This window comes from Convolutriloba macropyga, unplaced genomic scaffold (assembly GCF_964194025.1).
Source record: "Convolutriloba macropyga unplaced genomic scaffold, txConMacr16.3 SCAFFOLD_3190, whole genome shotgun sequence".
In the NCBI taxonomy this organism is placed as follows: domain Eukaryota; kingdom Metazoa; phylum Xenacoelomorpha; order Acoela; family Convolutidae; genus Convolutriloba; species Convolutriloba macropyga.
In genome coordinates, this window is record NW_027451251.1 from 1 (window position 1) to 9,914 (window position 9,914).

The following is a 9,914-nucleotide window of genomic DNA, read 5'->3' on the forward strand; positions in this document are numbered from 1 at the left end:
GACACGGGTTCTCACGGCGAGAGCAGAAGTGTCTGCTATGTTGAAAGTCAAAATGTTTTGTTTTGGAGGTTTTTATCATTGCGTGTGCTGATATCTCGGTCAAAAGTTCTTGCCGTGGATATTTGCTCCAAATTTTTTGTAACATTTTGTAATTTTTTCAATTTTTCGTACCAAAAAAGACCCCCGAAAAAATTTAAAAAACTGATATTGGTTGACAATAAGCTTTTTAAAACTTGGAAATACCGTTTTTAGACAATATTAAACATTTTCCTATAAAACTCATTCTGATGAAAAAGTTTCCACGTCGCATTAAGATACATTTTTTTTCTATTAAATTACTAATTATCAGAATCTCATTTAGAGATGGAAAAAAGCTTGTGAAATTTTGGATCGACAATATTAAAAAATAGAGAAGTGGAGTACTACTTTATTAAGTAGTGTTTTTCCTAACTACGATTGTTTTTTAGAATGTAGTTTTTGAGAAATTTTTCTTGTAATCAATTTCTCTCACGCAAGCCTTCCCTGAACATTTTTCCACGATGTGTTTTCCGTCGGTCAGAGTGAACTTTTTTATCTTCAAATATTGCAAGAAACTGTATCACCCTCACCACAAATTACGAAAGAACTGTGGGTAACATCTTAAAACGCTAGTTTATAACTTAAAAGTAATAATTGATTGCTTGAAGGGGTTGAATAGGTTTATAAAAGTAAAAGTGCTAACAAAAGTGAATCGCGTTATCTGCGCAAAAACCTTTTTCAAATCCAAAAAATTCTGCAGTATTGGTCTTTGATGCCAAAAATTGAGAAAATTTGAGCAAATTGGTTTTCGAGCTTGTACAAGGTTAATTCAAAATTTTTTTGAAAGAATCTTTGTCAGACGTGATTTCGTTATAATTGCTCAGTTTTGAAGTTTTCCTTGCAAATACTGAATTTGAAAACAAAGTAAACAACTGCGACCACACTTAGCAAAACATAACTCACACACGTGTCTGTTTTTCTTCCGACCCCCGCTTTAGGTCATCCCCACTTTTCTGAGTTTTTCTATGAGGTGTGGACATAAATTTTTCCTAAAATGGTCAACTCCTACGTTTCATGCGAAGAATTCTTGAAGAAACATATCGAGATATCTCAAGTTTTGTCATAATATTTACATAATTTTATGCCTGGTTTACAAAGAATCATTCCTGGCATAGATTACATGAGAGCAATAAGAACATGCACATCTACCAAAATTATTCGATTCATATAAAATAGTTCTCAAATGGTGTCAACAATAAAAAGGCGAACTGATTTTATTTGTTCGAGATGTTTTGCACTCAGTCGTTCATTTTTTGCGAGACTTCGGCAAAAAATGGTGGCACTTTTCAATCTAATTTGGTAGTTGATGTTTTATTTCAACTGGCAGTTAAAAGTCATATCTTGATTATGAAATGAACAGTATCAATTGATTTAATTTTGAGATCACTGTTTAGTTTTCATTTTCTATTCGCGAGCTTTGATTTCCTCGTATGGTAGGAAATATAAAATAATGTTGAGGTGATTATATGCGTAATTGTTCCGACCCCCACTTTAGTGAGGAGGGAGAAAATATATACTCAAATGATTTTTTTCTTCAGTCAATTTTGGGCGATCGATATATTCATCGTAGAGAGTTGTGAGTGGTATGATTGGAAAAGCAAGTACTTCCTAGAATATGGAATTGAAAAGATTTTTTCGAATTTCGTTTTTTACAGGGAGTTATCGAAGTTTAAAGTTTTGTGAATTTTCGACTGTTTTTTTTCACATTTTCTGTAATTTTTGCCAAGATTTGGCTCAAATTGGTAAATATAATTATAAATATGTGAAAATTTTCATGATATAGTGTTATTGTTTTCCTTAAAGATAGAAGAGCAGGGCTGAATTGTTTGACTGAAATTTTATTGGCTAAAATAGTTGAAAAAATTTCCAAAATTCAAACTTTTTTTCATCAAAAATGGCACAAAATTTGCTTTTTCTGGTCCACATATTGTAAGTTTGTCAGAAGTAGAGACCTAGAAACCCCTGACACAATCTCCGTAAGCTCCAATAGAGAGCTAGTTGACTTTCGGCGCTATATAAAAGTCTTCTAGAAATAAAAACTTCCATAACTAAAATTTGTTTTTGATTTTCGACAAATTTATATCAACAAGTGATCTAATTCAAAAGAATTTGGAGCAATTGAGTAGTTTTTTTGCGCGGCAAAACCAGGATAGGTTAGATCTCATCATGGATTCTTACAATCAGAAATTTTTTAACTTTTATTTGAGCGTTGCCTTTATTTTTCAAAATGTTTTGCCTTTATTGTTTTTTCATGTTAATTGCTGACAAAATTCTCAATTCATGGATTATTCTGTGTCAGCTCCAAATTACTTTAAGTTGAAGCCGAAAGTAGCAATAGTGTGTTTTCAGAGAAAGCCTCATGGTTTTTATGGCTTCGACCAAATTGTTTTTACTGAACTTTAAATGAATTCTTGTGTTTTGCCTTCATTTTTTATTCTTTTTGCAGTCTGATTTTTAATTGCAACTGGTCAACTATCAAAATGGCTTCTCAAGGAAGCGTAAGTGAACCCATACACTTAATTCCTTGTTATCTAATGTCGCTTATGACATTTAAAATATTTGCTTTGTGAATGCTTCTTCAATTTCTTAAATCTATTTCTGTCAGCTTTCAGCTTATTCTCAGTATTTACGGGTCACACTGTCTTTCATATAAGAGACAAAATATTTTTTGTTGCGTATTTTTCTAATAAACGGCTTCTTGATTCTGGTACTACGGGTTTTCATACAAAGTTTTGTTATTTTTTTGCATAATTATCCATTTCTGCTGGTTTTTTTTGTTTCTGTGGTAAATTGTCATGTAACTAAAAAATCCAATCAGACGTTTTTAAAATATACAATTCAACATAGTTACTGCTTTTATAACCTATGATTTTAAGGGCTTCGACACCGTTCTTGCAAAATTGGTTTGTTTTTATTTTTGTTCTGTCTTGGTTGTTACTTTTGTTGTTGTATGCCATATGGTTAATAAAAAGTATTCACGGCCAGCTATAGATAAATAAACGATCTTAATAACTGATATTGGTTGGTATATAGTTAATAATTTTAGTGACTTTTAAATCAAATTTTTTCAAAAATTAATGTCTAAAAACAGTAAAGGTGCGTCAACTTTTCGCTTTTTGTTCTGGTTATCGTCACTTTTTCAATTTTTACATTTTCGGATCAATTTTGTCTCTTAGGTTCAATATTGAGAGATATCGTTTCTTCTTTATCGAGCCAAACAAAAAATTATCGTCTTGAGTGGTTAAAACAAAAAATTATGGTTAAACGTCTTGAGGGCTAATTCAATATTTTTTCAGAATTTTGTGATTTAGATTTTTTCAATGTTTGTGGTTTTTTTGGCTGTCATTTTAAGATAGCCCTTTTACAAAAAAAGTTTTTACGATGAAGACAAAAATTAGGATTTAGTTCTCTCTCGGTTAAAATTTATTAAATCTATTGGGTTCAAAACTGTGATTTCATAAAGCTGCCTCTGAATTTTTTTTTAGTTCTGCTTGAACTTATTGTTATTTCTTAGTCGTGTGACATAGTCTCAAAAATGACGGGCGCAATTAAATTTCTATGCCGTTGCAAGATAAACTGTCTATTGCATTAGTTGAAAGCTTAAGTTTGTAATGAATTTTGAAAATATTTGTTTTAAAAAAGACAACTGATTTTTGAGATTTGCGAATCCTTTTTCTGTTAATTTGTCGCTTAGTTTATTTATAGAGATCAAGTCACATCGATTATCTAGTGAACTACAATTTGCTCTTCATAACTGTATTACTTTCCTCTGGTGGTCTCTGTTCTTGACACTACTAGTTTCCGAAAAATATTCGTGTCTCTTGCATATTTTGCAATTGTTTGCATATTTTTTTTAGGTTTCTGTTTTGTTTTCACAATATCACAATATGAGCGTTCTGTTGCCTTCTGAAATAAAATGCAGTTACGAAATTTTATTGTTCTTAGTGAACTACTTAATGATTAAATGACTGGGACACTGTTTTTGTAAAAAATTTTGAAATTTTTTGCCTTTGTTTTTCGTTCCTTTTGTAGTCGTATGACATATCGTGGATAATGAAGGTCTCAATCACTTTCTATTGAGGTATAGGTGAAAATCTCAGTGATTTCAGTTGATACATATGGTTTTATTTTAGTTAGACATTAATTCTTTTTTGCAAAACGAGCTACGTTTTTTTTAAACTTTTGATCTTTTCTTGTTGAATTGTTATCAAGTCGTATTGATGAAAAGTCCCATATTTTTGCTAATGAACTGCAGATTTATTTTTATTTTATATAAATTTTATTTGACGCCATTTTGATTTGGCAATTAACTGTTTTAAAAAAAAGGACAACGATTTTTGGCTGTAATTAATTTTCTAATTATTTGATTTCTGTCTCCGTCTTTTCTGGTAGTCAAATAAATGAACGGTCTCTTCGGCCCTCTAAGATATATCGTTTTATTCATTCAATGTTTTGTGGTTTGCTGAACGATATGGTAATTTTTTTATCGCTTCCTCATTTATTAGAAATTAAATTGAAAAATGTAGATAAGCCGGGTCGGAACATTATGCGCGAACGCACGTTACCGAGCCTCCTTGTTTCCTTTAGTCTGTCTTTTTGAGCACTGATTATGCTCCTGCAAGTCAAGGATTCAAAAATACGTACATTTATTAGCAAGCAATTTGACATTGTGAGTGAAATTAAATATATTTCAGCAAAATTTGGATATCAACAATAAGTTTGTTTTTTTTTAGTAGTTTTTCTCTCAGGATTAGTTTATTTTTAGTTAATCTCCTGTTTTGGATGGGATTTCAAATGTCTTAAATCAGATTCCTTAGATTGACTGAAACTTACAGTCCGGGCATTTCGGCCTTCAGAGAAATTTTTAAAAATACTTCCTTAATGGTTAAAATGAGAAAAAAAATTTATTTGTAAGATACTGCCAACTAACCGTTGTCGTTCCTCAAAAGCCTTCAGTTCTACTTTTCCACAACAACGGTTTTTTTTCTGTATGCTTGTCTCTTCCTTCCAAAATTAACAGCTATTCTTAACGAGCGCTTTTTGTTTTCTCAAACAACATTGGCTAATCTTTGTTAGACTTTAAAAAGTCACAATTAGTTATATTTAAAAAGGGCAACTCTTACTGGGGTTTTATGGGTGCATCGATTTCCGCTTGCATTTAGCCTTACTTCAGCTGATTCTTTGATGACCATATTCGACGACGAACAAGTTTCTTTCAAAGCTCTTTTTCACTATTTACTATTTGATAGAAATTTTTTCTGCTTCAAGATGGATATTTGATAATTAATCCTGTATTTTTTAAAATTTTGACAACGAAATTTGTGATTTTTTTTACCAAATAGATACCCCAGTGAGAGCAGGGCGGAATAGAGACTGTGCTCAACGCTCTATACTAAAGAAAAAATTAATTTTCAATTATAAACGTCCTGAGGCTGAGAGGAACTTTAGGTTGATCTAGAGAACAACGAATGAATTTCGTGCTGCGAATAAATATTTTTTTTTGTTTCGCATACATGGGAAACAAGGTGAAGTGGTGAACAAAGGTGATGGAGGCATAATATTTTTAGGAGGATATTTGAAATTTTTGAAACTATTTTAAAATGTTTTAAAGGACATGAGCTGTTGAAGCGGGAAGCTTTGACTGATACCACCCTAGATACTCTGGGATTGAGGAGTACAAAGAAACTGCTTGCATTGTTCAGGCATCTTTTTATAGTTGCCTTTCAAACATGAGAGTTAAAAGTGATTCTGTAAAGTTTGTTTACTTTTTAATATTTTTTTGTTTAAACAAGTAAATTGAAAATATAACCCGGGGGTTAAATATTACAAGTTTAAAATTATATATACAAAATTAGTACATTGTTAAAAATCAAAATTAGTGGTTCCGTTTTTTAAAGGTAAAAATAACTTTTGAAGCCACCAACGTTCCTTTCCAACGGTACAAGTTTGAATTGTTGGAGCAGATGCTGTTTTAGCATGCATTTAAGCTTTAAGCGTGATCTGATAGTCCGAACTTCACGCGGAAGTTTATTCCATTTTTGGATGCTTCTTTTTTGTAATGATCGACTGCTCGACCTTAGGAGAATTAGCTGTTCAGTTCTGTTGTTTTTTCTTACTAAGACATTACCACTCACAGAAAAACTCTCAGTGCCTTCTGATTTCAATAATGAAATATCATTCCTAAGTTTTGAAACGCTCATCTGGCTTATTAAAAGTTCTGCGGGCAAAGTGTTAGATTTTACTATGAGATCTGTAGATCTCTCAAACTTTTTTCTCATATAGCAAATTTTAATTCCCCAATTGATTTGTCGATTAATTCGCTGCATTGCAGAGAATTTCAAGTTCTGAAGAAATAGAGCACTGAACATTAAATTCAAACGGACTAGGGATTTGAATAGCATCAATCGTGCTTTCAGAGGTAACCGATACCGTAAGATTTATGGATCTAATCGCTGCGGCCATATTTGACAGGACTTTGTTGAGTTGTACATGAAAATCTAATATAGAATCAATCATTATACCCAAGTATCTGCAGTGACTTTGTGGCTTAATTTCTTGTCCCCGATAAACTATTGGATTAAAATTTTCATTTTCTTTCGAGACGCCAAGAACTTCAGTTTTACCGGTATTCATGGTTAATTTGTTTTGCTTTAGATAATTATCTGTTTTCTCCAGTGTTTCAGAAACACATTTTTCCAGTTCTGACATTGTTTCTGTTAAAATGGAAACATGTGTCATCAGCAAATTGAATTATGTGGAAGTTTCCTTGTACCTTTTCTCGAAAATCATTAATGTAGAGAAGAAAAACTAGTGGCCCAAAAACGGTTCCCTGTGGAACACCATGATTTGTTTCCAACCATTCTGAGTAAACATCATTTATCTTAACACACTGCTGTCTGTTTTTAAGAAATGAAGCAAATAAATCAACTGCACTTTCTGAAAAACCGTAGGCTTCAATCTTTTTGCGAAAAATCTCGTGCGATATTGAATTAAATGCTTTAGCTATATCAATAAAAACGGCAACTGAAATTTTTAAATTATCATAGTTTTCTTGTAATGCATTGATTAATTGTAAAACAGCATCTGTAGAAGACTTATGTTTTTGAAATGCAAACTGTGTACCGTTCAGTTTTTTTCTTTTTGCATAAATTCGTTAACCTGATTGAGAAGTATACGCTCAATGAGTTTTGCAAACATTGGAGTAATTGAGATAGGCCTATAGTTCTCATAAATTTTCACATCCCCTTTTCTGGAGACCTGACTCATGAATGCAAGTTTTAAATTTTCCGGCAAAATATTTTGACTAATGCTTGTGTTAAAAACAAACTGCAAGTGGGTTACAATCGCAAACTTTGCTGCCTTGATTGCCCAAGCATTAAAAACGCCTGGACACGGAGACTTATTGTTGTCGAGTGAATCAATGACATCATAGAGTTCCTTTAGTGTAACTGTTCTGAAGCAAAACTTTTTACCAACTTCTATGCGAGAATTATTTGGAGCGCTCACATATTGTCCATTGTATAAGCCTAGTTTTTGAAAACTTCTATTGAGACAATTTGCAATATCAAGTTCATTTTCTACTTCTCTTTCACCATCGACTAGTTTGTCTATAACGAGACACTCCCTTTCTTTGCCAATTCTTTTTTTGATGAAACTCCATTGTTCTTTACTTGTTGGTAGAACTTTGAAGAATTGTTTGCAAAACTCGTTCTGGGCTGTTTTTAAACGAATAACCAAATTTTATTAACCATTTTATTATCTATTAACCAAATTTCTCTGATATTTGAAAATGGTATTCGCTTGCTCCGATGGGTTCTTTTTCCAGATATTAAAAAGTCTATGTTTTTTCGTGATTTATTCACTCAGCTCTTTTGTTAGCCAAGGTTTTTCAGCAATTTTTTTTCTGGTTGAGAGCTTTTTATAAGTGGAGCATGCAACTTTAGAGTAGTACTGAAAACGTTTATGAAAACATTGTACATGCTATTTCCATCTTCACATTGATATAAGTTACTCCAGTCCTGATTTGAAAGATCGAGACTAAATTTATTTCCATCGAACTTTCTTTTGTTTCTACTGATAAATCTTTGCTTCCTGTTTTTAGGTTCACCAAAAAAATTGGTAGTGTACAAAACAATCAAGTGATCCATTTCAACTGATGGGGAAAAAATCTGAACATCTTGAATTTGGTCTTTGCTGGAAAACCCATGATCGATTAGTGTTACGCCTTGGCTGGTGGCTCGTGTTGGTTTTTCTGTGTTTGACAAGGTACGTCCGGAATTAATGGCAAATTCATCCAATAAAGTGAATTCTCTCTTGTTGCAATAATTGAGATTATAATCGCCGAAAAGCAAAACTTTGTCAGTGATTGAGTACGCCGAGGAAGTCTCTGATGTTAATTCGTCAATGAAATAGTTTCCCAAGTTTTTATTTGGACAATACGAAGCATTAATTAGGATTTTGTTCACCGATAGTCCAGATATTTCTACCCATAAAGACTCAAAAAAGGTTTCATTGAGTACATTTAGATCATTTCGCTGTTTTGAAGATATGTCTCTAGGAACTCAGATGGCAACACCCCCACCCTTTTTTACTCCTGTCTTTGATGACTTGGATTTTGAGTAAAATTTGTGCTTCGGACTCAAAAAATTTTCCGGATAAATATCTGTTTCATTCAACTAAGTTTCAGTTAGGATCACTATTATGTTTTGAGTCAAATTTGTCAAAAAGTCAGTAAAAAAATCATATTTGTTTTTTAAACTGCGTGCATTGAAGAGACAAATGCTTAGATTTTTGCAATCTTTTGTAACTATGTCTATCAGCATGTCCGATTCACGAATCTGAGAAAAGGGACCCGGATTTAGATGAATATCATCACTTAGGAGCAAGCGCATGAAGTGTAAAAGAACTATTTTGCACATATTCAAAAATCGAAAAAAGCGGAACCTAATTTTCACTTTATAATTATAATGATTTTGGTTGTGTGACATAACCAAATATATAAACTTTTCATTTGAGGTGCTAAGTAAAAAAGCAAAAACTATTAGTTTGGAAATGTTCATTTTTGCTGACAAAAATCATTAAGTCAAACAACCAAAGGATTGATTAAAAACGCTGAATTTGTCGCAGTGCAATGTTGTTTTGTGACACAGTAATATTATGCTGTTGATAATAGTTCCAAACACTCTTGACAATTTTTTGTACTCCAACCAATATTAAATGAACACCATCATTAGATATTTCGGATGTTGTAATGTTGCATTTCAAAACCTCTACTTTTGTCCATTTAAATGTTCCGTTTAACTCCAAAGCTATATTTCCCAGTTGCTTATTGAACTCTACAATTTCAATATTATTCGATTCACGCCCATAATGGCCATTTTTAACTTGTGGAATTTCAGAAAGTAGAACTCGATGAGGTCTCAACTTTTTCATTGCTTTTGTAACAGTTTCATATAATTGAGACGCTGCGGCTACCCCCGAAACACCCTTATCTATACTATTATGACCCGCATGAAAAATGAGCAATTGGCATTTTGCTCCTGACGAATACTGTTCGACTGTTTGTCCCAAATCATTAATTGTTGCAGAGGGATAAGAATGAATCCCAGTATCATAAGAAATATCAGATTGTCGTATCTTTTTGTATGTGCTGTCTGAAATTATAAGATGGCCAGTATTTCTGTTAATAAATTTTGGAAAAAACTTTGGTTCCGACGGCTCAAAAAAATTAGTTGAATTTTGAATATTGTGACCCATTAAGTTTTCCAATAGCGAACTGTTCTGATCCCGTAAATATCCCGTTCTATCTGCTGCTTTGGTTTTTCAATGACATGGTT